The sequence below is a fragment of the Scyliorhinus canicula genome, chromosome 14, assembly GCF_902713615.1.
Source record: "Scyliorhinus canicula chromosome 14, sScyCan1.1, whole genome shotgun sequence".
NCBI lineage: Eukaryota > Metazoa > Chordata > Chondrichthyes > Carcharhiniformes > Scyliorhinidae > Scyliorhinus > Scyliorhinus canicula.
The window spans coordinates 83,267,271-83,294,586 of record NC_052159.1 but is presented as its reverse complement, the minus strand read 5'-3'; the positions used below and the strand labels follow the sequence as shown (position 1 = coordinate 83,294,586).

At 49.2% G+C, this 27,316-nt stretch overlaps 1 protein-coding gene across 5 annotated transcripts in view; it reads left to right on the top strand.

Moving 5' to 3' along the window:
- Positions 1 to 27,316, top strand: part of dlg2 (discs, large homolog 2 (Drosophila)) — a 1,378,721-nt gene that overhangs the window by 410,986 nt on the left and 940,419 nt on the right. Inside the window, exon 1 of one of the 5 annotated variants that reach the window (XM_038818415.1) lies at positions 5,069 to 5,177. The exons of the other annotated variants lie outside the window; for them this stretch is intronic. The gene's annotated coding sequence lies outside the window, so the exon portion shown is untranslated. Of the gene's footprint in view, positions 1 to 5,068; positions 5,178 to 27,316 lie in introns of those variants that run through there. 5 annotated transcript variants of the gene reach the window in all.

Genomic DNA, 27,316 nt, shown 5'->3' with positions numbered 1-27,316 from the left:
TGCAACAATCGCTATTAGAGGACTTACTGAATGCGGACAACCAGGGGTGGGGGGAAACTGCAGGGATCTGTATGGGTGACTACTGGCAAAGGCACGCACCACTGGCCGATGCAAGAGAAAATGAGAGGAAGACCTAGGGTTTGAAATTGGGTGGGGACTCTGGAGCGAAGCACTGCAGAGGTCAATTTCCCCGAGTATCCAAAGGTTAGGTGGGCTTACAGGGATAGTGTGGGAATTGGGCGTGTGGAGAATAGACTTTCAAATGATTGGTACAGACTCGATGGGCCAAATGGCCTCCTGCACTGTAGGGATTCTATAACTCCACCTCCACTTGCGCAAGGCTAAGCCTAATGCAGCTGAAAGTAGTACACAGAACACAGTTAATCACAGTCCAACTGAGCAGGTTCTTCTCGTAGCTGGAGGACAAATGCTGGGGAGGCCCGGCCGACCACACCCACATGTTCTGGTCATTCCCCGACTTGTAGGTAGGGGCGCGGGGAGGAGTATGGGGGGTTGAAGGGGGGGGGGGGGTGAGGCAGAGGGGGGTGGGGGGGGCGTGAGGCAGGAGGGTGAGAGGTGGGGATGGGAGAGAGGCAGGTGGAAGGAGAGGCGAGGGCGGAGACAGGGAGAGAGGCATGGGAAGAGAGGTGGGGTGAAGGCACGCTCCTCCAGACAAAGCTTAGGAACAGGAACAATCGAATATGAGTAACTTAACCCAAAACAACATACGTAACACTACGCTACCCCAATAGGTTCAGGTTTGATGAACCAACCAACAATGAAGGCACACCAGATAACAAGAAGGGAAATGGGAGTTGGATTTAGAGGCCAAGTCAAAGCTGGGAACATAAAGAAATGAGAATCGTAACCGATGTATATAGTTTCTGTGTATGTTCACTTTCTTTCAAAACCCTAACAAAAACATTTTCAAAAAAATGTCAACATCTTCATGCACAAGTTTGAACAAGACCTCCTCACCGCACAGGACCTTCAACCGATGTTATACACCCGATACATCGAGGACATTGTTTTCCTTTGGACCCACGGCGAAGAATCACTGAAATGACTACGCGATGACATCAATAATAAGTTCCATCCCACCATCAGACTCATCATCGACTACTCTCCAAAATCAGTTGCATTCTTGGACACACTTATCTCCATCAAGGACAGTCACCTCAGCACTTCGCTTTACCACAAGCCCACGGATAACCTCACAATGCTCCACTTCTCCAGCTTCCACCCTGAACACACTAAAGAAGCCATCCCCTATGGACAAGCCCTCCGTATACACAGAATCTGCTCAGACGAGGAGGAGCGTAACAGACATCTACAGACGCTGAAAGATGCCCTCGTACGAACGGGATATGGCGCTCGACTCATCGATTGACAGTTCCAACGCGCCACAGCAAAAAACCGCACAGACCTTCTCAGAAGACAAACACAGGACACAACCGACAGAGTACCCTTCGTCGTCCAGTACTTTCCTGGGGCGGAGAAACTACGACATCTTCTTCACAGCCTTCAACACGTCATTGATGAAGATGAACATATTGCCAAGGTCATCCCCACACCCCAACTACTTGCCTTCAAACAACGGCGCAACCTCAAACAAACCATTGTTTGCAGCAAACTACCCAGCCTTCAGAACAGCGACGACACCACACAACCCTGCCATGGCAATCTCTGCAAGACATGCCAGATCATCAACATGGATACCACCATTACATGTGATAACACCACCCACCAGGTACGCGGTACATACTCGTGCGATTCGGCCAACGTTGTTTACCTCATATGCTGCAGGAAAGGATGTTCCGAAGCGTGGTACATTGGCGAGACCATGCAGACGCTGCAACAACGAATGAACGATCATTGCATGACAATCACCAGGCAGGAATGTTCTCTTCCATTCGGGGAACACTTCAGCAGGCAAGGGCATTCAGCCTCTGATCTCCGGGTAAGTGTTCTCCAAGGCGGCCTTCAGGACTCGCGACAACGCAGAATCGGCGAGCAGAAACTTATAACCAAGTTCCGCGCACATGAGTGCGGCCTCAACCGGGATCTTGGATTCATGTCACATTACATTCATCCCCCACCATCTGGCCTGGGCTTGCGAAATCCTGCCAACTGTCCTGGCTTGAGACAATTCACACCTCTTTAAACTGGGGTTACCCCTGTCTCTGGATCTGTAAAGACTTAATTACCTGCAAATGCTCGCATTCTAAGCATTGTCTGTCATCTTTGAATTTGTTTATATATATGTTTCTGCAACATACCTCTTCATTCACCTGAGGAAGGAGCAGTGTTCCGAAAGCTAGTGTTTGAAACAAACCTGTTGGACTTTAACCTGGTGTTGTAAGACTTCTTACTACGATTTTCAAAAAAAATAATAAATGGGTTATGAAGCTAATTAAAATGACAACTATCTGCAATTTTACATGGCCCATGCGATTTAGCGGCCAGTGCCTCGACAGGTGGTCATCTAATTTTTATGTTGAACTAATCCAGGGAGGCGTAAGTTACTAGAGCCATGGAAATGTGAGCAGGTAGGAGTTATGTTGAGAGTTAGTAGCAGGTGGTTTTCTGACAGTTCATTGCATTTCCTGTATTTTCTGGAGGACTCTTTGGCTTATGGGTTTTCTCAGAGGCTTTCTGCAGAATACCCACCTCAGTGCATTATCCTGTGTCATCTGTACTTCAGAAAATGGGGATTGTTTATTCTGATTGAGGGAACTCTTCTGAAGAGGAGGGGAGGGCTACATGTGAGAGGAGGGCTGATGTTCACAGGCAGTGACCTGTGGGAACAGAGGCACAGCCAGAGGTGGTGTTGGGCCCACAAGAAGTGCAAGCCAGAAAGTCTCACTGTGTACAGGCAGCACTTGAGCTACCTCATCATGTCTGTAGTCCAGTGCAGAAGGAGTCTCTGCCTCTCTAGGGACACCGTGACCACCACATTCAAGGCAATTGGCCTGGAGATCATCTCAAACTGTGCAGGTGGCCACTTTATGCCAGTGGCCCTTAAGGTAACAATAGCCCTGACCTTCTTTGCCTTCAATTCTTTCCAAGAATCACTGGGAAGCTTATGTGGTGTTTCCCAATATGCTTCCCACAGCTGTGTCAAGCTGGTCATTGGCACCTGTTCAGGTGAGTGATGAACATCACTCCTTTCCAGATCGACAAAGCCAGCTAGGCTGAGTGAGCCAGAGACTTTGTTGCAATTGTTGTGTTCTTCTGCATCCAGGGTTTCATAGGTTGCACGTATGTGACCATAAAGTCACCAACAGGTGAGCAGGGTGCCTTCTTCATTAAAAAGGGATTCCACTCCATGAATGTCCAAATTGTTTGCGACAACAAGACACAGAATTTGCAGGTCTGTGTCAGGCATGCTGGCAGCTCCCATGATGTGTACATCCTGTAACACTCCCAGATGCCAAGGTTATTGTTCACTCCAACTTGGATGGATGGTTGACTCTTGGGTGACAAAGGTGGCTCATGATGCCAGTCAGACACCCAAGGACAGAAGCAGAGGAGAGGTAAAATTGAAGTCATGCTTCCACAAGAGCAGTAATTGAGAGGACCATTGGGCTGCAGAGATGAAGTTTGGCTGCCTGGATTGATCAGGGGGAGCACTGCAATATCTTCCAGAGGGTATCTTTCATAATCTGGATCTGTCAAGTGGGTACCCATTGGAGGCTGATGACAGTGAGGCAGCTCATAGGCCTCAGAGGATGACTCAAATGATGGGCTTTATGAGGAGCCACTGGAGGCCCAGGGTGAGGACGTGGATGCAGAAGTGAGGAACATTGTAGGGGGCAGAGAGACTAGGGAGGCTTGATTCTCTGTTCATTCATCTTGGCACCCAAGGGATGGCTTGAAAGTGAGGACAAGGATGATGTCTCCTTCTTGAATGTTCCTGATGAGGTCAACCTGTGACCCTTATGTCAAGTAACGGCCTCTGAAATAAAGTTTGCTGACATTTCCATCCGTCACAAGCCACTCCCATACTCAGCACCTATGAAAAACGAGAAGCATATTCATGCCATGACTACATCATGAAATCTTTGTATGCTGATCATGTTAATACAATTTTAACAGAGAACACATAACAACTGAAGTGATATCACTCGTGAAAAACGTCTAATGTTTATAGTGCCTTTAGCCTTCGCTTGCGAATGCTGCGTCTTGGTGCCAACCCCTGCCCCTGCTGGTGTAGGCAGCCTGCTGATTGTGATCTCTTATTGGCCTTGATGACTTTAGTGTCCAGTATCATGGATGCCACTGACAGAGGGGTGAAGGAGCTGCTGTCTTCCTGTGGTATTGTGTGAAGCAAATAATGGCATGATGGGAAAAGTAGTCAAGTCTTCTTGGTACAATTGAATTTAACCTAAGACACAGATTCAGAATACACAGCATGTCCTGAGAGTCTAGATAAGGCTTGGAACTAGAAGTAGTCTCAATACATAACAAGCTGAACAACTGTCTCTTCCTGTATGTAAACAACTTCTTCCCTTTCTTAAAACAAAGACAAGATAATGATATGAAACTCAAGTCCCCTAAAGGTCAGAAGGTGACGCCATTGTAACAATTATTACTTATGTTTTACTTTCAATCAAATTCCTGACCAAGCTGTATTCATGTTATCTTGATCCTATAATGTATAAGAATCGCCTTCTTTTCTGTACTATCGCAGACTTGAGACGGACTCAGCAGTTTGTACTGACTGCCTTCCGACTTTCCAAGTCTCAGCCGTTACTGCCAGCAGTCAGTTCAAATTCGGAAATAAAGTTCAGTTTTGCTTACCTAATGAATGCTGTTTGAATTTCTCTATCACAGTCAAGACGCGGGGAAAATATAAAATACAACATTCCCCAGGAGCACCCTGTGACATACTAACATCATTACAATGTGACTGTGCATGCACAATGGTTGCTTGTCACAATGGAAACTGCCACACTGAGACATTGTGATAGGATGAGCAATGGTGACCCTTGATTTGAACTTCTCATTGGAGATGCCACAAACCTACATTTCATACATACTTCCTCAGTCTCTCACCTGCCCACTGGCTTGTTATCTTCCTCTGAGATCCTTGAATCTCTTCAACCTGTGGACCTTGCTCCAGTCTCACATTCCATGTCCAGGTCGCTCATCTCCAACTTGGAAAGGATGAGAAGGTTAGGCATCTGACCCATTTGTGTATGCTCCAGTGTACTAGGGCTTCTCTTTTCCTATACAGACAAAAGTGCATTCATTAGTTCATCCTCTACCTGCAACATCATACCCGTCTCGCTGCCACCCTAGTTTAGGAGACCGAGGATCAGATCGAGATGCCATCAGATTGGTACACCTCACCTTTGTTCATGCCCAGGGCAAGCAGGCTCTTCTCCCAGTCTTGGCTGGCACAGGGAATTATGCCATTTGGCATTCTGAATATCACATCCATGAGCACCACGAATAATGGCCACCCTGGACATACCTGGAAAACCTTTCACATTGCTGGGTGGATGCCAGGGCTGCAGCTGCACTGGAACAGCTTGGCTAGGGGTGTGGTTAGTTCTGGGGCACAAGTCTTCAGTACTGCTTTGGAATGTTGTCAGGGCCTGTAGTCGTTGCACCATCCAGTGCCTTCAGCCATTTCTTGATATCATGTAGAAATATTAAATTTCTAAATATAAAATAAAAATATAAAATAAATGCCCGTATGTAGTTGGTTTCTGGGGCGGCACAGTGGTGCAGTGGTTAGCACTGCTGCCTCACAGTGCCGAGGACCCGTGTCCGACTCTGGCTCCGAGTCATTGTCCGTGTGGAGTTTGCACATTGTCCCCAGATCTGCGTGGGTCTCACCCCCACAACCCAAAGATGTGCAGGGTTGGTGGATTGGCTATGCTAATTGCCCCTTAATTGGAAAAAAGAATTGGGTACTCTAAATTTATTTTTAAAAACATTTAATTGGTTTCTGAAAACAATTTTTTTTCCCTTTTAAATTATTTTCCTGGGATGTTTATATGGTCTATTGACTTCTGTATTTTGAAGTTTTTATGCAAATTTAATTTTCTGCCGTCTTGGCTAGTCATTTCAATTAGGAAAATAATTTGGTTGTTTTTAAAAATAATTACATTTTAATTTTATTACAGTCATGTTTATGCTTAAATAAAGTTTTGACAATTGTAATAATTTTCCAATTGTGAATGAAGAGAACAAACTTCAGTAATAATTTGATGCATCATGCGCACGCAAACTAATAAACACCCTCTGAATGTGTCACCTGCAGTATTTTAAAGGCAGAAACGTGGTATTATTTGAATGCAATTAAGGGCATAACACACGAGTGGCTATATTATTGGGCTGCCCTACATTCAGGAAAACATGATCAACATATGGCCTGACGAGATACTACTGACTACTACAATGTAAAAAGGTACACACAACTGCTGTACCGAGGATTGTTGATAGCACTTGCTTAACAACCTGTCTCCCATTCAATGTTACCTCCCCTCTCTCTCTCTCTCTCTCTATTTTCCGATCACTGCTCTTCTTTCTTCCCCTCCATGTTTACACTCCTGGTCAAATCTACCTACTTCCCTCACAACTGCTCTTTCCCTCTCCCAAGCCTGCATGAAGTCTTCTACAGCTGATACAATGACCTATAATTCATCAGTGAATTAGCTGGGAATGACCAAGAGACCTTTGCAGCTCAGCAGTTTCATAGAATGAGTCAAAAAGCCCAGCATTCGATTGGTCAAAAGGTGACTCATGCCAGTGTATAACAATTTTGAGACCAGTTTGTTTGTTGTGTTGCATGTTAATAATTATTCAAAAAACAGTTTTGAGACTATTGTTTAGAGGCTAAGCTGTTTAGTTTTAACAAATAGACTTGTGCAGACGTTGGAGTATTTTAATTTCAAGTTTTGGTGAAAGTTTGAAACTCTACGATAAAATGTTTTTTCAAAATATTCTGAAGTGCTCATACTGTGCCATTGTCTTAACTAGATCTAAGCTGAAACATACATTGTTTGTCCTTAGCTCATATCTTAATTTTTCCTATATTTGAAAAGCAATGAGTTAGTCTTCACATTTATACAAAATTTCACCTTTAGCATTTCCATTTTTGGAGAAAGTAATTTGGTCGGGGTCCATGATGTCTCGGTTTGTAAACATATGTGGCTGGATCTTTAGGCCATTCCTGCCACGAGATAGCTACGGATGGGACGGGGACCATGTAATGGTCCGGTGATCTCAGGTGGGAATTTCCGGCCAGCAGGTGCACGCGGCATGGTTTGTTGTGTTATTAAATCCCAACAGATCAGGGAACTTCCACACTGAATTTCTGGTATGTGCTGAATTAGCTGATCTCAGTGCCGACACTTCCTACCATGTTTCGGTTCAGATGGAATACATCAGTCAGGATTTCCTCTCTATTCTTCTCCAGATGTTGGTTTTCAGTTTAGCTGGGCATTGTCTGTATTACTTTCTCCTCTCCTATCTTAAAAGCCTAATTATGTGTGCTATCCAGACTTGTATGTGAAGACTTGGGGGGCGGCTGGTAACATTTATTTTTTAAAAATAAATTTAGAGTACCCAATTCTTTTTTTCCAATTAAGGGGCAATTTAGCGTAGCCAATTCACCTAACCTGCACATCTTTTTGGGTTGTGGGAGTGAGATCCACACAGGCACAGGGAGAATGTGCAAAATGCACAGTGGACAGTGACCTGGGGCTGGGACCGAACCCGGGTCCTTGGCGCTGTGAGGCAACATTGCTAACGACCGCGCCATCGTGCCACCCTGGCTGGTAGCATGTATGGAATTTTACTCGAATATTAACCTACACCTCCCTTAAAGGACCATTTCGGAGAAGTGTTACGATCTCCATAGAGACCAATAACTTGTAAAGAGATACGAACATCCATTTAATAGCTCAAAGAGTGACTCGCCTATATTTCACGCTTTAAAACTTTTTCTGTAACAAATGACCGAACAATCACTATTGTCTACAATAAGTCCTCATTTTAGTTTGAATCATTTCAAGTTTTTCCACTTTAATGTTGGTCAGTTAAGGGACCTGTGTTCACATTCAGCATCGGGAGTTTCATTTTAACATAATTTGATGCTGGGTCTGATGTAACCGTGTTGCTACCATCCTGGAATAGCTTGTCCTACTCCCCAAAGAGGGTTGGAGGGTCAGCAAGAGGGAGGTTGTTGAGAGGGAGGGTCGGCGAGAGGAATGTTCAGCGAGCAAAATGTGTGGCAAGTGGGAAATTCAGCAAGAATGACCGGCAGTGACCATGATGTTCAAGGAGAGGGACAGGTGGCTAGCTAGAGGGTCAGTGAACCGGAGAGACAGCAATTCAGGGGTCAGCAAACCAGAGGTTTGTCAAGCTGGAGATGCAGTGAGCTGAAAGACTGGGAGAGGCATTGAGCAGGAGAGGCAGTGAGCAGGAGAGGCAGTGAGCTGGAGAGGCAGTGAGCAGGAGAGGCAGTGAGCTGGAGAGGCAGTGAGCTGAAGGACTGGGAGAGACAGTGAGCTGGAGAGGCAGTGAGCTGAAGGACTGGGAGAGGCAGTGAGCTGAAGGACTGGGAGAGGCAGTGAGCTGGAGAGGCAGTGAGCTGAAGGACTGGGAGAGGCAGTGAGCTGAAGGACTGGGAGAGGCAGTGAGCTGGAGAGGCAGTGAGCTGAAGGACTGGGAGAGGCAGTGAGCTGAAGGACTGGGAAAGGCAGTGAGCTGAAGGACTGGGAGAGACAGTGAGCTGGAGAGGCAGTAAGCTGGAGGACTGGGAGAGGCAGTGAGCTGGAGAGGCAGTAAGCTGAAGGACTGGGAGAGGCAGTGAGCTGAAGGACTGGGAGAGGCAGTGAGCTGAAGGACTGGGAGAGGCAGTGAGCTGAGGGACTGGGAGAGGCAGTGAGCTGAAGGACTGGGAGAGGCAGTGAGCTGGAGAGGCAGTGAGCTGAAGGACTGGGAGAGACAGTGAGCTGAAGGACTGGGAGAGGCAGTGAGCTGAGGGACTGGGAGAGGCAGTGAGCTGAAGGACTGGGAGAGGCAGTGAGCTGAAGGACTGGGAGAGGCAGTGAGCTGAAGGACTGGGAGAGGCAGTGAGCTGAAGGACTGGGAGAGGCAGTGAGCTGAAGGATTGGGAGAGGCAGTGAGCTGAAGGACTGGGAGAGACAGTGAGCTGGAGGACTGGGAGAGGCAGTGAGCTGAAGGACTGGGAGAGGCAGTGAGCTGAAGGACTGGGAGAGGCAGTGAGCTGAAGGGCTGGAGAGACAGTGAGCTGGAGGACTGGGAGAGGCAGTGAGCTGAAGGACTGGGAGAGGCAGTGAGCTGAAGGACTGGGAGAGACAGTGAGCTGAAGGACTGGGAGAGGCAGTGAGCTGAAGGACTGGGAGAGACAGTGAGCTGAAGGACTGGGAGAGGCAGTGAGCTGAAGGACTGGGAGAGGCAGTGAGCTGAGGGACTGGGAGAGGCAGTGAGCTGAAGGACTGGGAGAGGCAGTGAGCTGAGGGACTGGGAGAGGCAGTGAGCTGAAGGACTGGGAGAGGCAGTGAGCTGAAGGACTGGGAGAGGCAGTGAGCTGAGGGACTGGGAGAGGCAGTGAGCTGAAGGACTGGGAGAGGCAGTGAGCTGAGGGACTGGGAGAGGCAGTGAGCTGAAGGATTGGGAGAGGCAGTGAGCTGAAGGATTGGGAGAGACAGTGAGCTGGAGAGGCAGTGAGCTGAAGGACTGGGAGAGGCAGTGAGCTGAAGGGCTGGGAGAGGCAGTGAGCTGAAGGACTGGGAAAGGCAGTGAGCTGAAGGACTGGGAGAGGCAGTGAGCTGAAGGACTGGGAGAGACAGTGAGCTGAGGGACTGGGAGAGGCAGTGAGCTGAGGGACTGGGAAAGGCAGTGAGCTGAAGGACTGGGAGAGGCAGTGAGCTGAAGGACTGGGAGAGGCAGTGAGCTGAAGGACTGGGAAAGGCAGTGAGCTGAAGGACTGGGAGAGACAGTGAGCTGAGGGACTGGGAAAGGCAGTGAGCTGGAGGACTGGGAGAGGCAGTGAGCTGGAGAGGCAGTAAGCTGAAGGACTGGGAGAGGCAGTGAGCTGAAGGACTGGGAGAGGCAGTGAGCTGGAGGACTGGGAGAGGCAGTGAGCTGAAGGATTGGGAGAGGCAGTGAGCTGGAGAGGCAGTAAGCTGAAGGACTGGGAGAGGCAGTGAGCTGAGGGACTGGGAGAGGCAGTGAGCTGAAGGACTGGGAGAGGCAGTGAGCTGAGGGACTGGGAGAGGCAGTGAGCTGAAGGACTGGGAGAGGCAGTGAGCTGGAGAGGCAGTGAGCTGAAGGACTGGGAGAGACAGTGAGCTGAAGGACTGGGAGAGGCAGTGAGCTGAGGGACTGGGAGAGGCAGTGAGCTGAAGGACTGGGAGAGGCAGTGAGCTGAAGGATTGGGAGAGGCAGTGAGCTGAAGGACTGGGAGAGACAGTGAGCTGGAGAGGCATTGAGCTGGAGGACTGGGAGAGGCAGTGAGCTGAAGGACTGGGAGAGGCAGTGAGCTGAAGGACTGGGAGAGACAGTGAGCTGGAGAGTCATTGAGCTGGAGGACTGGGAGAGGCAGTGAGCTGAAGGACTGGGAGAGACAGTGAGCTGAGGGACTGGGAGAGGCAGTGAGCTGAGGGACTGGGAAAGGCAGTGAGCTGAAGGACTGGGAGAGGCAGTGAGCTGAAGGACTGGGAGAGGCAGTGAGCTGAAGGACTGGGAAAGGCAGTGAGCTGAAGGACTGGGAGAGACAGTGAGCTGAGGGACTGGGAAAGGCAGTGAGCTGGAGGACTGGGAGAGGCAGTGAGCTGGAGAGGCAGTAAGCTGAAGGACTGGGAGAGGCAGTGAGCTGAAGGACTGGGAGAGGCAGTGAGCTGGAGGACTGGGAGAGGCAGTGAGCTGAAGGATTGGGAGAGGCAGTGAGCTGGAGAGGCAGTAAGCTGAAGGACTGGGAGAGGCAGTGAGCTGAGGGACTGGGAGAGGCAGTGAGCTGAAGGACTGGGAGAGGCAGTGAGCTGAGGGACTGGGAGAGGCAGTGAGCTGAAGGACTGGGAGAGGCAGTGAGCTGGAGAGGCAGTGAGCTGAAGGACTGGGAGAGACAGTGAGCTGAAGGACTGGGAGAGGCAGTGAGCTGAGGGACTGGGAGAGGCAGTGAGCTGAAGGACTGGGAGAGGCAGTGAGCTGAAGGATTGGGAGAGGCAGTGAGCTGAAGGACTGGGAGAGACAGTGAGCTGGAGAGGCATTGAGCTGGAGGACTGGGAGAGGCAGTGAGCTGAAGGACTGGGAGAGGCAGTGAGCTGAAGGACTGGGAGAGACAGTGAGCTGGAGAGTCATTGAGCTGGAGGACTGGGAGAGGCAGTGAGCTGAAGGACTGGGAGAGGCAGTGAGCAGGAGAGGCATTGAGCTGGAGGACTGGGAGAGACAGTGAGCTGGAGGCCTGGGAGAGGCAGTGAGCTGAAGGACTGGGAGAGGCAGTGATCTGAAGGACTGGGAGAGGCAGTGAGCTGAAGGACTGGGAGAGGCAGTGAGCTGGAGTGGCAGTGAGCTGAAGGACTGGGAGAGGCAGTGATCTGAAGGACTGGGAGAGGCAGTGAGGTGAAGGACTGGGAAAGGCAGTGAGCTGAAGGACTGGGAGAGGCAGTGAGCTGGAGTGGCAGTGAGCTGAAGGACTGGGAGAGGCAGTGAGCTGAAGGACTGGGAGAGACAGTGAGCTGAAGGACTGGGAGAGGCAGTGAGCTGAAGGACTGGGAGAGGCAGTGAGCTGAAGGACTGGGAGAGGCAGTGAGCTGAGGGACTGGGAGAGGCAGTGAGCTGAAGGACTGGGAGAGGCAGTGAGCTGAAGGATTGGGAGAGGCAGTGAGCTGAAGGACTGGGAGAGACAGTGAGCTGGAGAGGCATTGAGCTGGAGGACTGGGAGAGGCAGTGAGCTGAAGGACTGGGAGAGGCAGTGAGCAGGAGAGGCATTGAGCTGGAGGACTGGGAGAGGCAGTGAGCTGAAGGACTGGGAGAGGCAGTGAGCTGAAGGACTGGGAGAGGCAGTGAGCTGAAGGACTGGGAGAGGCAGTGATCTGAAGGACTGGGAGAGGCAGTGAGCTGAAGGACTGGGAGAGGCAGTGAGCTGGAGTGGCAGTGAGCTGAAGGACTGGGAGAGGCAGTGATCTGAAGGACTGGGAGAGGCAGTGAGGTGAAGGACTGGGAAAGGCAGTGAGCTGAAGGACTGGGAGAGGCAGTGAGCTGGAGTGGCAGTGAGCTGAAGGACTGGGAGAGGCAGTGAGCTGAAGGACTGGGAGAGACAGTGAGCTGAAGGACTGGGAGAGGCAGTGAGCTGAAGGACTGGGAGAGGCAGTGAGCTGAAGGACTGGGAGAGGCAGTGAGCTGAGGGACTGGGAGAGGCAGTGAGCTGAAGGACTGGGAGAGGCAGTGAGCTGGAGGACTGGGAGAGGCAGTGAGCTGAAGGACTGGGAGAGACAGTGAGCTGGAGGACTGGGAGAGGCAGTGAGCTGAAGGATTGGGAGAGGCAGTGAGCTGAAGGACTGGGAGAGGCAGTGAGCTGAAGGACTGGGAGAGGCAGTGAGCTGAAGGACTGGGAGAGGCAGTGAGCTGAAGGGCTGGGAAAGGCAGGACTGGGAGAGGCAGTGAGCTGAAGGATTGGGAGAGGCAGTGAGCTGAAGGACTGGGAGAGGCAGTGAGCTGGAGTGGCAGTGAGCTGAAGGACTGGGAGAGGCAGTGAGCTGAAGGACTGGGAGAGGCAGTGAGCTGAAGGACTGGGAGAGGCAGTGAGCTGGAGTGGCAGTGAGCTGGAGGACTGGGAGAGGCAGTGAGCTGAAGGACTGGGAGAGGCAGTGAGCTGAAGGACTGGGAGAGGCAGTGAGCTGAAGGACTGGGAGAGGCAGTGAGCTGAAGGACTGGGAGAGGCAGTGAGCTGAAGGACTGGGAGAGGCAGTGAGCTGAAGGACTGGGAGAGGCAGTGAGCTGGAGTGGCAGTGAGCTGGAGATGTAGTGAGCAGGAGAGGCAGTCAGCAGGAGATGCAGTGAGCGGGAAGCAAGTACAAAGGGTTCACATATGTGTTTCATATTTTAAAATGTACTTAATAATTATTTAATTAATGAATATAGTGACCCAAAACTTCTGGTTTCCGGATTGTCAGAGATGGGATATAAATTAGGAGATGTGAGTCAGGACTCTGTGGAAGTCTTTATGCACAGGCATATGTGGGAATTACGTGGGAAGCTCAAACTTCCAATGGGCTTTATCCCTGCTGCCTGCTTCCCTCCGTAAATGTCTCCAGTCTTGAGCTAATTGGGGAGCATTGGGCCAGGTATGCAGGGACTTACCTGTATATTTACCCAGCAATAACACATTTTAATACCTGGTATAATGGCTGTGTAACTCAATTGAGCGACCCCCACCCACCAAATCACGCTCCAGCTAACTTCTTGATCTAACCTGACTAACCCATGGCCACCCAACTGCCCCCTGAACAGACCCAACTACCCCACTAATCACCAGACTATTCCCCCAACCTGACTTTCCCAACCAACTGACACCCCCCCAGATTGGATCACACTGCCCCACCACCTGACCACCCATTCTGACCTGCCCGACTACCCCCCCATTTGCCCACTAGATCAACCCCTTGACCCAACTCGCTACTCGCCCACCTACCAACATCATCCACATACCCATCCCCTCACCTGTTCATTCATTCACCCCAGTAACCCACCCACTCACCCATTCACTAACCCTACTCATTGATCAAAAAACTTGGATTTGAAAAAAATCTACAAAGTATGATGTCTAGTGCCTTTAAAACTGAAAATAACCTTTCCTTCACTCATCTTTCCTGCATTTGCTGGACATACCCTGGAAAGACTGCGCTGAGCAATTTCTGCATTAGCTGGGATGGAGGTCCTGGTTGAAAATGGGTAAATTGTCAGGTCAGGAAAAACTTTGAGCGAAGTGGCAATACCCAAGCATTACTGCTACCTGGCAGATCTGAGCTGTAAAGTATTTCAGCTTCCAGAGTATTATGTTTTAATGGGCTTAATTCAACCAAATAGGAACAAAGCCGTATTACGAGCAAGTTTTGCCGCGTGTTTCCTGGTGCTCAGTGCTGAGAAGCACATGGCTATACAACGCGAGTCGTGTTGTATAAATGGCCTCAAGGGAAAATGCATGGCATGCTGATCTCCAAGGCCCCAGAAGTGATACCCGATCCCTCCACATCCCCCATTGGATCGCGTCCAATGTTTTTGTTATGTGAAAGATCTTACAGAACTTAACTACAGATTTTACATTGGTTATAATGCACAAATCTGATTTGCTTAATGTTGTTTCATTTAAAGTTGCTCTATTCAGGAGCAAACAACATAGAGCAAGGACTTACAGCAAGCACTATTTTCATTTTTTGGCAACTAATATTTTAATTACAGAAAGTGATATTTCCCTTGTATGCTTATAATGCATTGTAGTCTCCATGGAATTAGTCCTTTTACCAAACAGCCCACAGTTACTCTCTGCTTGCAATGGGTTCCTGTATCCCTGTACTAACTTTGAGTGACCATCTCCACGTACGTCCTTCAATTTTCGGAATGTTCCTTCAACCACCACCAGTGATAAAGCCGGTTGCTATGATTCTTTTTGCTCTTGACCATGCAAGAATAAATCTCCCAGAATCTGTAGAAGGCTGCAGGATGCATCTCTTAGAGTAGAGATTATTTCCTTTCTGCATCTGCCTGTAGTAGCTCACAAAGTCAAGCAATCGTTTCTCTTTGCTGACCGACAGAACTGCTGCTGACTGTCTGTGATATTCACTGATTGTTAGGGAAGTTTGTAACCTCATCTTAAAAATAGCTGTTCTATCGCTTCTCGGCCTTTTGGCTAAGATCAAGCGTCGGATCAAGCCCAACATGAGGTGTAATGCTTTTTCTTCCATAGTCTCTTGTGGAGACCATGAATTGGCTCCAATTTGAATTTTGAATTGGTTTTGGAACAAGCAATGAGATGGTTAAGGATTTGCCCTGTCCACTCTGTGCATTGGCTTTGTAACTTTAAGGTAAGATAAAAAATCAGCTGTCCTCTTCCTCAAGATAACTTGAAACACATTAATCTTCCATCCAGGTAGAAATATAATTGATTTTTGATCCTAACACCCTTTCATTTTAGAAATATATGGACATTTCACAACAGAACTGTTTAGAGCCTGATGACTATAACAACTTTATGGGATTTTGAAAATTTGGAATAAAAATACTATTAAAAAAAAGTACGTTGGAATATGGTGCACGTGGCAGGTACTCTGAAAGGCAGCGAGTATATTGATATAAGCCTTTGTGGGTGTTGATCATAATGAATTCCCTAGATGCCTCATCTAACTCTGCTGAAGAGTGTGACTCATGTTATATTTTGTGTAAATCAACCCTCCTGCTAACTAGGTATAGGATACCAATCCAGTTTGCTGTTTGGCTGATGGTTTGTTTATAATCTCCACATATCCTGACAGTTTGATCCATCTTAACAACAGAGATGGTGGGGGCAGCACACTCAGAAAACTGTACAGGCTTAATTATTCAGAAATCCTCCAGTCGCTTGAGCTCAGCTTCTTCTTTTTCATGTAAAGCCTTGGGTACTGGATGGGCTGTGTAAGACTTGGGTGTTACCTCATAATCAACAAAAAATTTTGCCTTTGATACCCTATATCTTGCCCAGTTTGTTCTGAAATACTTTTTACCTTACTTCCTTAATATTCAAAAATTGCCTGAATCAATGCTGGAATTTGCGGCACATAAGACGTGGCCCTTGGTCCTTCACCATGATGATTGATAACTGAACTGATTGATGTTGGTAGGTTACTGTTGCTGGTGTGACACCGAGTATCTTCAAGGCTTTTTCAGCCTGTCTGTTGTGCTTATTAATTCAAGGAGCTGGACCCCACTTTGCAACTACCAATATGTCTGCTCTCCAATGACAGTGGCAGATGCTCATACACCAATATTCTTAGTGGTCAACCACCGTCAGGGTGCCTGTTTGGCACTACCATGGTGCCAGGCTGGAAGTGCCAAGATGCCCAGGTGCCAGGTTGGCACTGCCAGGGGTCAGGCCTGGAGGGCCATGTCCATGAAAGGAGGGATGAAGAGGGGTTTGAGTGGGCCACAGAAAGGTTGTGGGTGAGGTCCTGAAAAGGGGATGGGGTGCAGAAATCAGGGCAGCCATTCAAAATGGAGCCTTGATCTGTGAGGAGCTGGTCCTGCTGGCAAGGTCAGCTCCCCAGTCTCGAAATTCTTCCTAAATGTGGCCTTGATGGGAAGAAACTCACCGAGGCCCAAAAACACCCGCTAAATGTCATTGAATAGCGGCACTGCAGCCCTCGAGAAACACCCCGCCAAATGCTCCCGAAACCAGACTGGGAAATATTTTGTGTGAATTATGTCCTAGAACTAGGGAACACAATTTAAAATTAAGGGGTCGCCCATTCAAGACCGAGATGAGGAAAAAAAATTCTTGACTAACAAGGGAGTAATCGGAATGTGGGATTGAGGTTACAATAACCATAATCTTATTGAATGGTGAAGCAGGTTGGAGGGGCCAAATGGTCTTCTCCTGCTCCTGATTCGTCTGCTTATGTGTTTGCAAATATTTGTCTACTGCATACCATTGAGAAAATATGGTACCACTGAAGTCACAGTGCTGAATGTTCCCCCATTTCGTCGGTTAATGGTAGTTGGGATTTCCACCTGCCCACACGTGTCTGTTGTTGGTGTGCTATTTCCTCCAGGAACAATTCTGTATATAGGATGGGGCCAGATTAGAACTTGATTTTCCACTGCTAAGAGGCAGACAATTAAAAGGAGACATGTCTTTTTTGAGAGCAACAGCCAAAAAATGAAATAATGATGGAAGAATATTCTTGGGACAGTCAGCAGTATGAAGGACACCCATATTCTGGAATGTATCCATGGCTATTTACTGGATGAAATAAGGTCCCATAAGGAATAAACTGTACGAACTGAATTTAGAAAACTCCATACAAAGATCCTTTAGAAACAGACACTGAATCAGAAAAGCAGAGTCTCAGAAGGATGACCAAAATTTGGTCAAGGAGATGTGCTTTGTGGTTTTCTGAAAGAGAATAGAGTAAGGTTTAATTTTAATAATTTTTGTTTTTTTAATAATCTTTATTGTCATAAGTAGGCTTACATCGCAATGAAGTTACAATGAAACATCCCTGGTCGCCATAATCTGGCGCCTGTTCGAGTACACTGATGGCGAATTCAAAATGTCCAATTCACCTAACAGAACATCTTTCAGGACTTGTGGGAGGAAACTGCACCACCCATAGGAAACCCACGCAGACACAGGGAGAACGTGCTGACTCCACGCAGACAGTGACCCAGCTGGGAATCGAACCTGGGACCCTGGTGCTGTAAGCCACAGTGCTAACCACTGTGCTACCATTCTGGGACTGTCTAAGAAAGGGCACAGATACTGAATGCTTTACTCCCAATGTTGAGGCAAAAGGAAAGACAGATAATAATGAATGAGAACAAAAAATATATGTCTTGATTTTATACATCAATGGTTGTATTGTCATGGATGATGATGAACACAAAAACAATACCTGGAGCTCTCTTTTCATTCAGAGTATTGTTCAGAGTAACCACTAATTCATACCCATGGCCTCTGTTTTAAGTCACTGAATAAATGTAGTTCAGTTTTAATTGCATGAGATTCTTGGATGTAGACTAAAAAGGCCAGAATTTTACTGGGCCAATTGGAGTGAGTTTGTAGACATCGGGGTGGGGTCTAAAATGGTAGCGGACTGCATTTAGTCCAATATCCTGTTGCTTCTGGCTTTTACCAATGGTAGAATGCATTTTGTACATTAAGGCAGTAGGACACCACCAATTGTACTTGAAAAGCCAAATCGGGAAGACAATGGTAATGCCACTGGACTTGTAATCCAGAGGCCAAGGCTAATGCTTCAGAGACATAGGTTCAAATTCCCACCAGAAATCCACAACAGCTGGTCGAATTAAATTCAATTAATAACCAGGAGAGCTGGCATATGGTGGCAGAAGCGTCGTACGCACAGTGAGCTGCCAGACATTGACAGAAAGTGGGAGAAGGTGCCAACACTGAGGGAGCTTGTTGTCAGGGCCTCATAGGGGCAGTGGAACTTGTTCGAAGAAAGGGCCTCAAGGACAGGTTTGCATGGTGGGGGTGCAATCTTGGTAGGAGGCTTATGAATCATAGAGAGGCTGCCATGAGTCTCTTCTACCCAGGCTTTGGGACTGCCATTGAGGGGAAAGGGCAGCTCAGAGTGAGGGAGTCCTAAGCATTGGTGGGGGCACATCAGCATCCTCAGACTCAACAAGAGGATCAATCCCAGGGCTGGCACAGCATAGAAGGATGCATAGGGTACATCAACAGGCATCTGTGCGCAGAGGGGGCTGTCCCCAGGTGGAACTGCCTGAGGATGAACTTCCTCTAAGTGACTCAGCAGCAGTATTAACAAAGACAATGGCTCTTCAGGGGGTCCATCACTGATCTCTGTGCCATGCTGCAGGATAAACTGAGACACAAGGGGTTGGTGGATGCCTAATGCAGTGGCAGTGAATATCCCAATGGTTCACTTTCTCTGCCTCTGGCTCTTTCCAGGGATCCACTGGGAACATGCGTCTGATCTCCCTGTCTGTAGCTCATCTGTGCATCAAGGAGGTGACAAATAATTTGTTTGAGAGGGTGAGTGACTATCTGGGCTTTGAAACACATCTAGAAGTCATGCAGAGAGGTCTATAGCAGTTTGCATGATTGCTGGCCTCCTCTGCAATCGCCGTGCAGGCTTGCTTGGTCAGTCAGGCCGGTTTCCTTGGGAAGAGGATCTGCTGTTTTGACCTCCTAGCCTGGAGGAGAACCTGATGGGCTGGGCCATGGGGCCACCCAGAATCTTCCTTCTGATATGCCTAATGTTGTCCATCCGATCAGCTCCTTGGTGATTTTAGGCTGAAGTCAGGAAGCAGCAGCAGTAGCGGATGATTCAAGGCTGAAGTTGAAGGAAGGAGTCCTCTGATCATGCAGCAATGAATGGAGAGGTGGCAGGCCTTTAAATATGGCATCAGCATCTCCGATAGCGACAGCTGGCACTAGCTTTGCCCCTCATGCCTCATCACTTCAGACTCTGGATTAGACAGCCATCACAACTTGTGTTACTTAATTGGCTGGCCAATGTTTAGCCACCAATCAGAAATATTTCTGGTACCACTGCAGTGACCTTTGCCTTTAGCACTGATTTCATCCATGATTTTATCCAAATACAGTTTAACAATCTGGATATATGGTAAATTAAATTCTAGTTTTATTACAAGGAATTTCTGCCAGTGAAGGGGATTCACTGGGGCTGTTAGCCAGAGGCAGGAGTCATGATGGCCTGTTGAATTGGCTGAGAGGCCAAAAATGGGATCAATCCCGTTGCAAATCTACCGGGCCCGACAGGGTTCCTGCAGGCACCAAAGAGATTCTCACCCTTCACTTGCCTCCAGGGTGCTGAGGGAGCCTTTCAAATAAGGTGGGGTTTGAGGGTGCTTGGGCTGGGCTGGAAGGGCTCAGATCAAGGATCTATCCCAGGATGGGGGTCGTTTGGCTGGTTTTCCCATCTGTAGCCTTGAAAATTATTGACTCCCTCACAACATATCAAGCTCAAAACTCTGAGAAGTGAAAGCATTTCCTCTGTTGCGGTAAAACCTCAAACTCTCTCCCAGCATGTCAAGATCAGAGGTCTGTGAGAAGAAAGTGAAAGCATACTCTCTGTGGCCTGAAAACCTTGAACTCTCTCCCCGTATGTGAAGATCAAAGATCTGTGAGGTGAAGGTAAAGGTTTTCCCCTTAATGTGGTAGAAACATTTGAAGTGATTTTTTTTTTGCAATCAATTTAATTTCCCTTTAATTTATTCAAGCATCTCTGTACATGCTTAGAAGCCTGAAAGCTTTGAACTTCATTGTTTACATTAAATTTAATGGTCTATTGTCTTTTAAAAGCCTCGTGATTGACAGGTCTGGGCAATTTCAAAGTCAGGCTTACCATTGTTTATTTATACATCTTTAGAACCGTAGAAGTGCTTACAGTGCATAAGAAGGCCTTTCAGCCCATCAAGATGGTATCGACTCTCTGAAAGAGCGCCCAACCTAAGTCCACTCCCCTGTCCTATCCTGATAACTCTGAAATCCCACCTAACCTGCACATCTTTGGACACTAAGGGTCAATTTTAGCTTGGCCCTCAGTGTGCAAGGCACGAGGCTGGCCCGGCCAAGGGGCAAGGCCTGAAGGGGGGGACTGAGGTGGGGGGGGGGGGGGGGGGGGCGGCATTTGATAAACCCAAAACGAGGAGTCGCCCAATTGGGGGAGGATGCCTTGCTAGAGATTGAGGGGACCGGCCAGCGATTTGTTGGCGGGGCCCTTGCCAATGATTCAGGGGTGCTGCAAAGGTTTTCTGAGATTAGGGCGCCCTTTGAAAATGCTGCCCTGATCTCTGAGGAGTGGGACCCATCAGCGGGTTTACCCTGCCCTCCTCAAGTGCAGGGAAAAACCTGATCCTCTGTAAAATATTTTCCAACTGCAATTGAATGGCGCATGAGCATCACTCCGAGCTCTGGTGGGAAACAGTCTGATTCCCTGCTGGCAGGAACACTTTGGGAGTCAAAACAAGTGAAATGTGCCCGGTATTTTGATGATGACAACAACGATGTTACCAACTTCTTGGTAATGGTTTAGGAGGTGGAAATGCCTGAAAAATGGCACAAGAAAGTATCAGGGGTGTACCCACTGCCATATGATTTTGCCAGTGATGAACAAGCAGTGATGTGCCCCTGCGCTGCACTCGGTGCCCAATTGAGCCACTTATTTATCTAAGTAAGGGCTGTTTCTCGTCTCTGCGTTGGGGGTCGTATTGCTGCATGGTTAGATCTACTAGTGAAAACAGGCAGCTTCCCAATGGGCTGTGGGGAGGGGCCCTACTTTTTGGACAATCCATCGTCCATGGAGGGACCATCCAGCAACAATGGTCACTCATCTCTCTGGTAATGGACCCACTAACCTTCAACAACACCTGCTGATCGACGGTATCTGCTAACCTCACCCTGACATCCTCCAACTCCACACTGCTCTTTGTGGTCCTGTCAGCCAATGAGGTGCCCCCTCCTTACAGCTGCAGTCTCAGCAATCGTCCTGCTAGTGATGCTGCTTCTGAGGCTGTTGACCCATCAATGGAAAATGAAAAAAAAATGAAAATCGCTTATTGTCACGAGTAGGCTTCAATGAAGTTATCGTGAAAAGCCCCTAGTCGCCACATTCCGGCGCCTGTTCTGGGAGGCTGGTACGGGAATTGAACCGTGCTGCTGGCATACCTTGGTCTGCTTTAAAAGCCAGTGATTTAGCCCAGTGTGCTAAACCAGCCCCTGGGTGGGCTGCTGGCTTAATAGGGCCACTTAATTGGTCATCACCAGGAACATGCCTCCCTATTTCCTGCTGTCAGACAAAGCAGCATTGCCTCCAGCTTCTGACACCAACTGTGGGACCTTAGCCATCTTGCCGCTCAATGTTTTCAATTCTATCCATTTTTTATGAACCTTCAAATCAATCACCTTGCTCATGCAGCTGCTGTACTAACAGTGGGACCAAGAAAATATACAGAGAGAGCAAATAAGAATTACAACTCGTTAATGAATCTCAAAATTCATACTTTTCTGAGCAATACATTCCTGGTACTTTGCGAGCAGTTTGTTAAAGATAAAAATGGCTATGCTTCCAGCTTCAATAAAAAAATGGAATTTACAGCCCAACAGCCTCACTAAGTAAACTTGTTTCAAACAATGTTTTAATGATTTAACTATATTGTTATTGTTATATTATCTTATATCGGGGCTTCTTAACTGACTCAGCTCCAATGTAGTTTGTCAATTATACTCATTAAGTAACTCCTTACTGATATCCAGAGAGCCCATAGTGATGAATACGAGAAATTTGAAGCAGAAAAAATAGTCCAGTCATTTAGAAAACCAGTGGGCACTGAGATATCATGAATCAACTTGCCCAAAATGTGGGATGTCACTGTGGAAATGGCAACTGAGATCAGAAGGCTACCACAGTTAAGTGAATAACTAGCTCCAGAGCTTACACCAAATAATAATTTGGTGTGCTGTGTCCTTTCAGAAAATAGTTTGAGAGAGCAGTAGCACCTTGGTGAGGTTCGATGGACTGGTTAGAGAAATGCTTGGAGGTGCAAGGGGCGAAGACGCGCAAGGTGGAGAAGATGGTGTTCAACCAGAGCGACTGGATCATGTCTCTGGAAGTTGAGGTGGGGATCCTGGGAGATCTATGCAAGTCACTGTGAGGAGGTGGAGGAGCAGGAGAACAGGTCCAGGTGGCAGAGTCTGCAAATTGTGGGTCTGTCAGAGAGTGCAGAAGGAACAAATGGCATGAAGTAAGTGTCAAGGATGCCTCCTGGGTTGGTGGAGGAGAGGGTGCTAGACAGGACCCCAGAGGTGGACTGGGCCCACAACTCCTTAAGGCAGAGGCTGAGGGCGGGAGAGCTGCTCTGGGCGATATTGTACAGTTGTTGGAGAAAGAGACGATTCTAAGATGGTCCAGGGAGAATTGAGACTGCGAATGGGAGTGATGTGTTAGGCAGGTTGGTTCGACGTTGACTGCAACTGGATGTAGGGACCCGGGAAAAGCGTGCAAAACGGCCACTCTCCTCGATACTCAGGCCTTGCAATTTTGCAATGGCCTGCACCCGTTCTGCCTCGTGGGAGGCCAGTTTTGCAATTTCAGCTGCCCTGACGTGGGAGTAACGATTCTTGGGATGCTCATAGACTGTGCACGTCTCAATAGCGACAGAGAGGGTGAGCTGTTTGATTTTGAGGAGCTGCTGCCGCAGGGAATCGGAGTGGACCCCGAAAACGATCTGATCCCGGATCATGGAATCTGCCGTCGAGCCAGACGCACGGCTCGGAAGTGGAAGTGCGGGGGCCCGAATCCGCAGCCTAAGCTGTGGGAATCACTCTGGGTCCCTGCTAGCCCCCTGCAGGTAAGTGGATAACTCTTTATTTTTTGCAGGAAACTGGGAAGTGAAACACCAGCGTTTTTATGCTGGCGTGGGGACATAGCCCCATTTTTGGAGAATCCAACCCCATATGGGCAGGGAGGGTGCCGAGAGTAAAGAGGCCTTGTTGCAGAGGCAGAGACAGAAAGGGAGATTGGTGTTGCCGAACCCGCTGCACTATTATTGGGCAGTGAATGTGGAGAAGGTGAGGCGATGGTTGGGGGGGGGGGGAGAGTTAGGGGGCGGAGATGGTCAGGATGGTAGAGTCCTGCAGGGGATCCAGTCTGAGGGCTATGGCACTGGCTCCACTGGCGTTAGCTCCGGGGAAGTATACGGGCAGTCCGGTGGTACAGTCGATGGTCAGGGTGTGGAATCATCTTAAGAGACATTTTAAGTTGGTGGGGATGTCGGTGTTGATGCTACTGTGTAGAAATCACAGGTTTAAGCCTGTGGAGCGGTGGGTGGGATGTATGTGAAATGGAAGGGGGAGGGACTGGAGAGGGTGAGGGACATGTGCTCGGAAGAGAAGTTTGCAGGTCTGGATGTGTTGCGGGAGAGGTTCGAGTTACCAAGTGAATTTTGATATATACAGGTGAGGGACGTTGTGTGAAAAGAATGGAGGATGTTTCCCACGTTGCTGATGTGTTAGGCAAGTTGGTTCGACGTTGACTGCAACTGGATGCAGGGAAGCTAGAAACAAACGTCTGACACCGGAGATGATCCAACACTGTTTTACTTAACTATGAACTGCTGTACATGTTCATCTGTGGGTTGACACTCTACTAATCCTACTGATGACCTCTTACTGGCTCGACCAGACTTACTAGGTACCACATGGCAGTCGTGCCTACTAACTTGTGCACTCTGACTGTCTCAGTATCTGGGTCCCGAGAGAGCGGGAATCTTAATGCCCTATGGGGTTTATAGTGGTGTGTCCTGTCTGGTGATTGGTTGTTCTGTGTTGTGTGTTCATTGGTCATCCTGTGTGTCATCACTGCCTGTCTGCATCTCATTATATACATGAGTGGATATTATGACAGTTGCCAGAATACACCTCATTGGAGCAACTGTTACTCCCAGATGTGTTGGGGAAGGGTAGGATTGGGGATATATATGGATGGATGGTTGGGGGGGAGGTGGTGAGAATCGAGAACAAATAGGAGGAGGAGCTGGGGAGGGGGAATTGGTTGGGGATTGTGGTGTGAGACGATGCACGGGTGAATGTAACCTTCTCCTGTGTGAGGATGAGCCTGCTCTGGTTGAAGGTGACACATGGGGTGCATATGACTCGGGCGAGGATGAGTGGGATCTTTTAGCGGGTGGTGATAAGTGCGATATGTGTGGGCGGGGGCCGGCGAACCATGTGCACATGTTCTGGGGTTGCGAGAAGCTGGAGAGATACTAGGAAGCGGTGTTTGGGACATAGCAGTCAGGCTGGACCCAATGGTGATGATCTTTGGGGTATCGGAAGTGCAGGTGATTCTGGAAAGGAAGGGGGCCGATGGTGTGGTCTTCGCCTCTCTGACTTCCTGGTGAAAGATACTGCTAAATTGGAGGTTGGATATGCCGGCGGGGGTGGCGGCCTGGCTGGGGGAATTTGTACTATTGTCCAACTGGTGAAGATTACGTTTGAGTTGAGGCGATCAGTGGACTACTTTAAGATGCAGTGGGGATTGTTCATGACGATGTTTGAGGAACTGTTCCTCACCGTGGCTGGGCAGGGTGGGGGAGGGGGGTAAAAAGGGGAAGAATTATACAAACTGTCGACTGTGATTTTGTGGAGTGTGTATTTTATATGTTTCTGTTTTTACACATGTTTGGAATACGTTAAAAAATAAGATTTCAAGTTTACATTTTTACCACAAGCAAACACTGAAGCTTTTCATCCAGCAACTGATTCACTTCCTTTCCTTTAGTTTGGTATGATCAGTATATTAATTTTTAAAAATGTATTCCGCATTTTCTTTAACATTGGGCTTGGAAGAGTACTTATATCACTTTCCAAGAACCAGCTGGATTCACAAAGACTGGTGCTGGGAAGATAAAAGCTTTCCCAGCAGTCCATCTTGTTGAACCTGGCAAGTTTACATGAGAGATGCTGCCAGCACAGGTACTTCTCCAAGGCCAGTGTGCTTGAAGATTATTACTTGTTTTCACTGTCTGCCTCAATTTAAGTTGCTTCAAGGGGATGCAAAATAAATGGATGAGGGGTCAGTTTTCTATCCAACAAGGGCTTACGTTACTAGGGAACAGCATCTTTAATTTAAACTGCTTTATTTGTCAGAATAACTTATGTTACAGCAATCCTGTTCATTTCTAAAGAATTACTTACATTCTCTGAATTCAGAAATATGGGGCGCGATTCTCCGCACTCACGACGGGTTGGAGAATAGCGGGCGACGCAAATTTTCACGGCGATGCTGGTCCGACGCCCTCCCGCTATTCTCCGAACCCCGCACAAACTCCAAGTCGCCATTCCCGTCAAACGCCTCGAACGCGCCCCCGACACGACCAGAATCGCTAGTTTTTGGCCCCCCGCTATTCTCCGGCCCGGATGGGCCGAAGTCCCGACGTCATCACGCACTGTTTACACGGCGTCCAACACACCTGCTTTTCAAGTTCGTCAACCAGTCGTGCTGGCTGACGACAGCTTCGAGGAGGTGAGCGCACCGCTCAGCGCACCGCTCGAGTCTGGCCACAACGGGGAAGGCATCCCTGAGAACGAGAGGGGGGTCCAGAGCGGGGGGGAGTGGGGGAGGACGGAGGGGGGGAGTGGGGGGGGAGTGGGGGAGTGGGGGAGACGGAGGGGGCAGTGGGGGAGACGGAGGGGGCAGTGGGGGGGGAGTGGGGAGATGGAGGGGGGAGTGGGGGAGACGGAGTGGGGGAGACGGAGGGGGGAGTGGGGGAGACGGAGGGGGGGAGTGGGGGAGACGGAGGGGGGAGTGGGGGAGACTGAGGGGGGAGTGGGGGAGACTGAGGGGGGAGTGGGGGAGACGGAGGGGGGAGTGGGGGAGACAGAGGGGGGGAGTGGGGGAGACGGAGTGGGGGAGTGGGGGAGACGGAGGGGGGGGTGTGGGAGTGGGGGGGGTGTTAGGGAGAGAGTGACCCGTCCAACCCCGTAACAAAATGTCTGCCACCATGCCATGGCGTGCCGGTCACAAGGACAAGGCCGCTGTTTGCCCTGTGGCTTACGGCCACAGGCCACTGATGCACCGATGAGGAGGACATAGTTAACTGCCCGTTGGATGCAGAAAGTGACCAGGGGTTAGGCTGCCCGCGTGTCAGCAGCGCGTCCAGGCCACCGGGACACACAGGTATCCTGTGGCAGGCGGCTGCCGAGGTGTCGACTAACCTCCGTCTAACATGTCCTGTTTCTCTGCCCCCACCACCCTTCTGTAGGTTAGCACAATGTCTGCGAACAGAACGCCTATGTCCTGCGCAGTGGTTGGGGCCGCTGCACTGCATTTGGCGATGCAGCAGCATCCACACCCACAACCCGCAGTGGATGCAGGGCCAGCTGCAGCAGCAGAGGGAAGGGCCGAGGAGTTAGCAGTCGTCGAGCAGCATGGGGAGGAGGAGGAGGAAGAGGAGAGAGTGAGGGTGCAGCCACGGCGCCAGAGGCGACGACCAAGGCCGAGGGTTGACCGTGTCCGGGTCTCTTTCCTAACAATGACGGACATCACCTGCAGGAGGAGACTCCGGCTGAGAAGGCGGACGGTGATACATATCTGTCACCTCGTGGCGCACCTCGCCCCACGTGGAACGGGGGGAGGACATGCGATCCCAGTTGACATCAAGGTGACGGTCACTCTTAACTTCTATGCGACCGGCTCCTTCCAGTCTCCGAGCGGGGACCTCTCCGGGATCTCCCAGTCATCGGTGCACAGGTGCATCCGGGATGTGACCGACGCCCTCTATGCCATCGCGGACCTCTACATCACCTTTCCCGAGGACCGAGCAACTCAAGACTCACGAGCTCGTGGATTTGCCAGAGTGGCCGGGATACCGATGGTGCAGGGGGCAATTGATTGTGTTCACGTCCCCATGTGCCCGCCTGCAGGGGACAGGGACGTGTTCACAAACAGGAGGGGGACATACTCCATGAATATCCAGGTAGTATGCGACCCCCACATGAGGATCATGAATGTCTGTGCAAGGTTCCCAGGGAGTGTGCATGACTCCTACATACTGGCGCAGTCATTCATCCCTG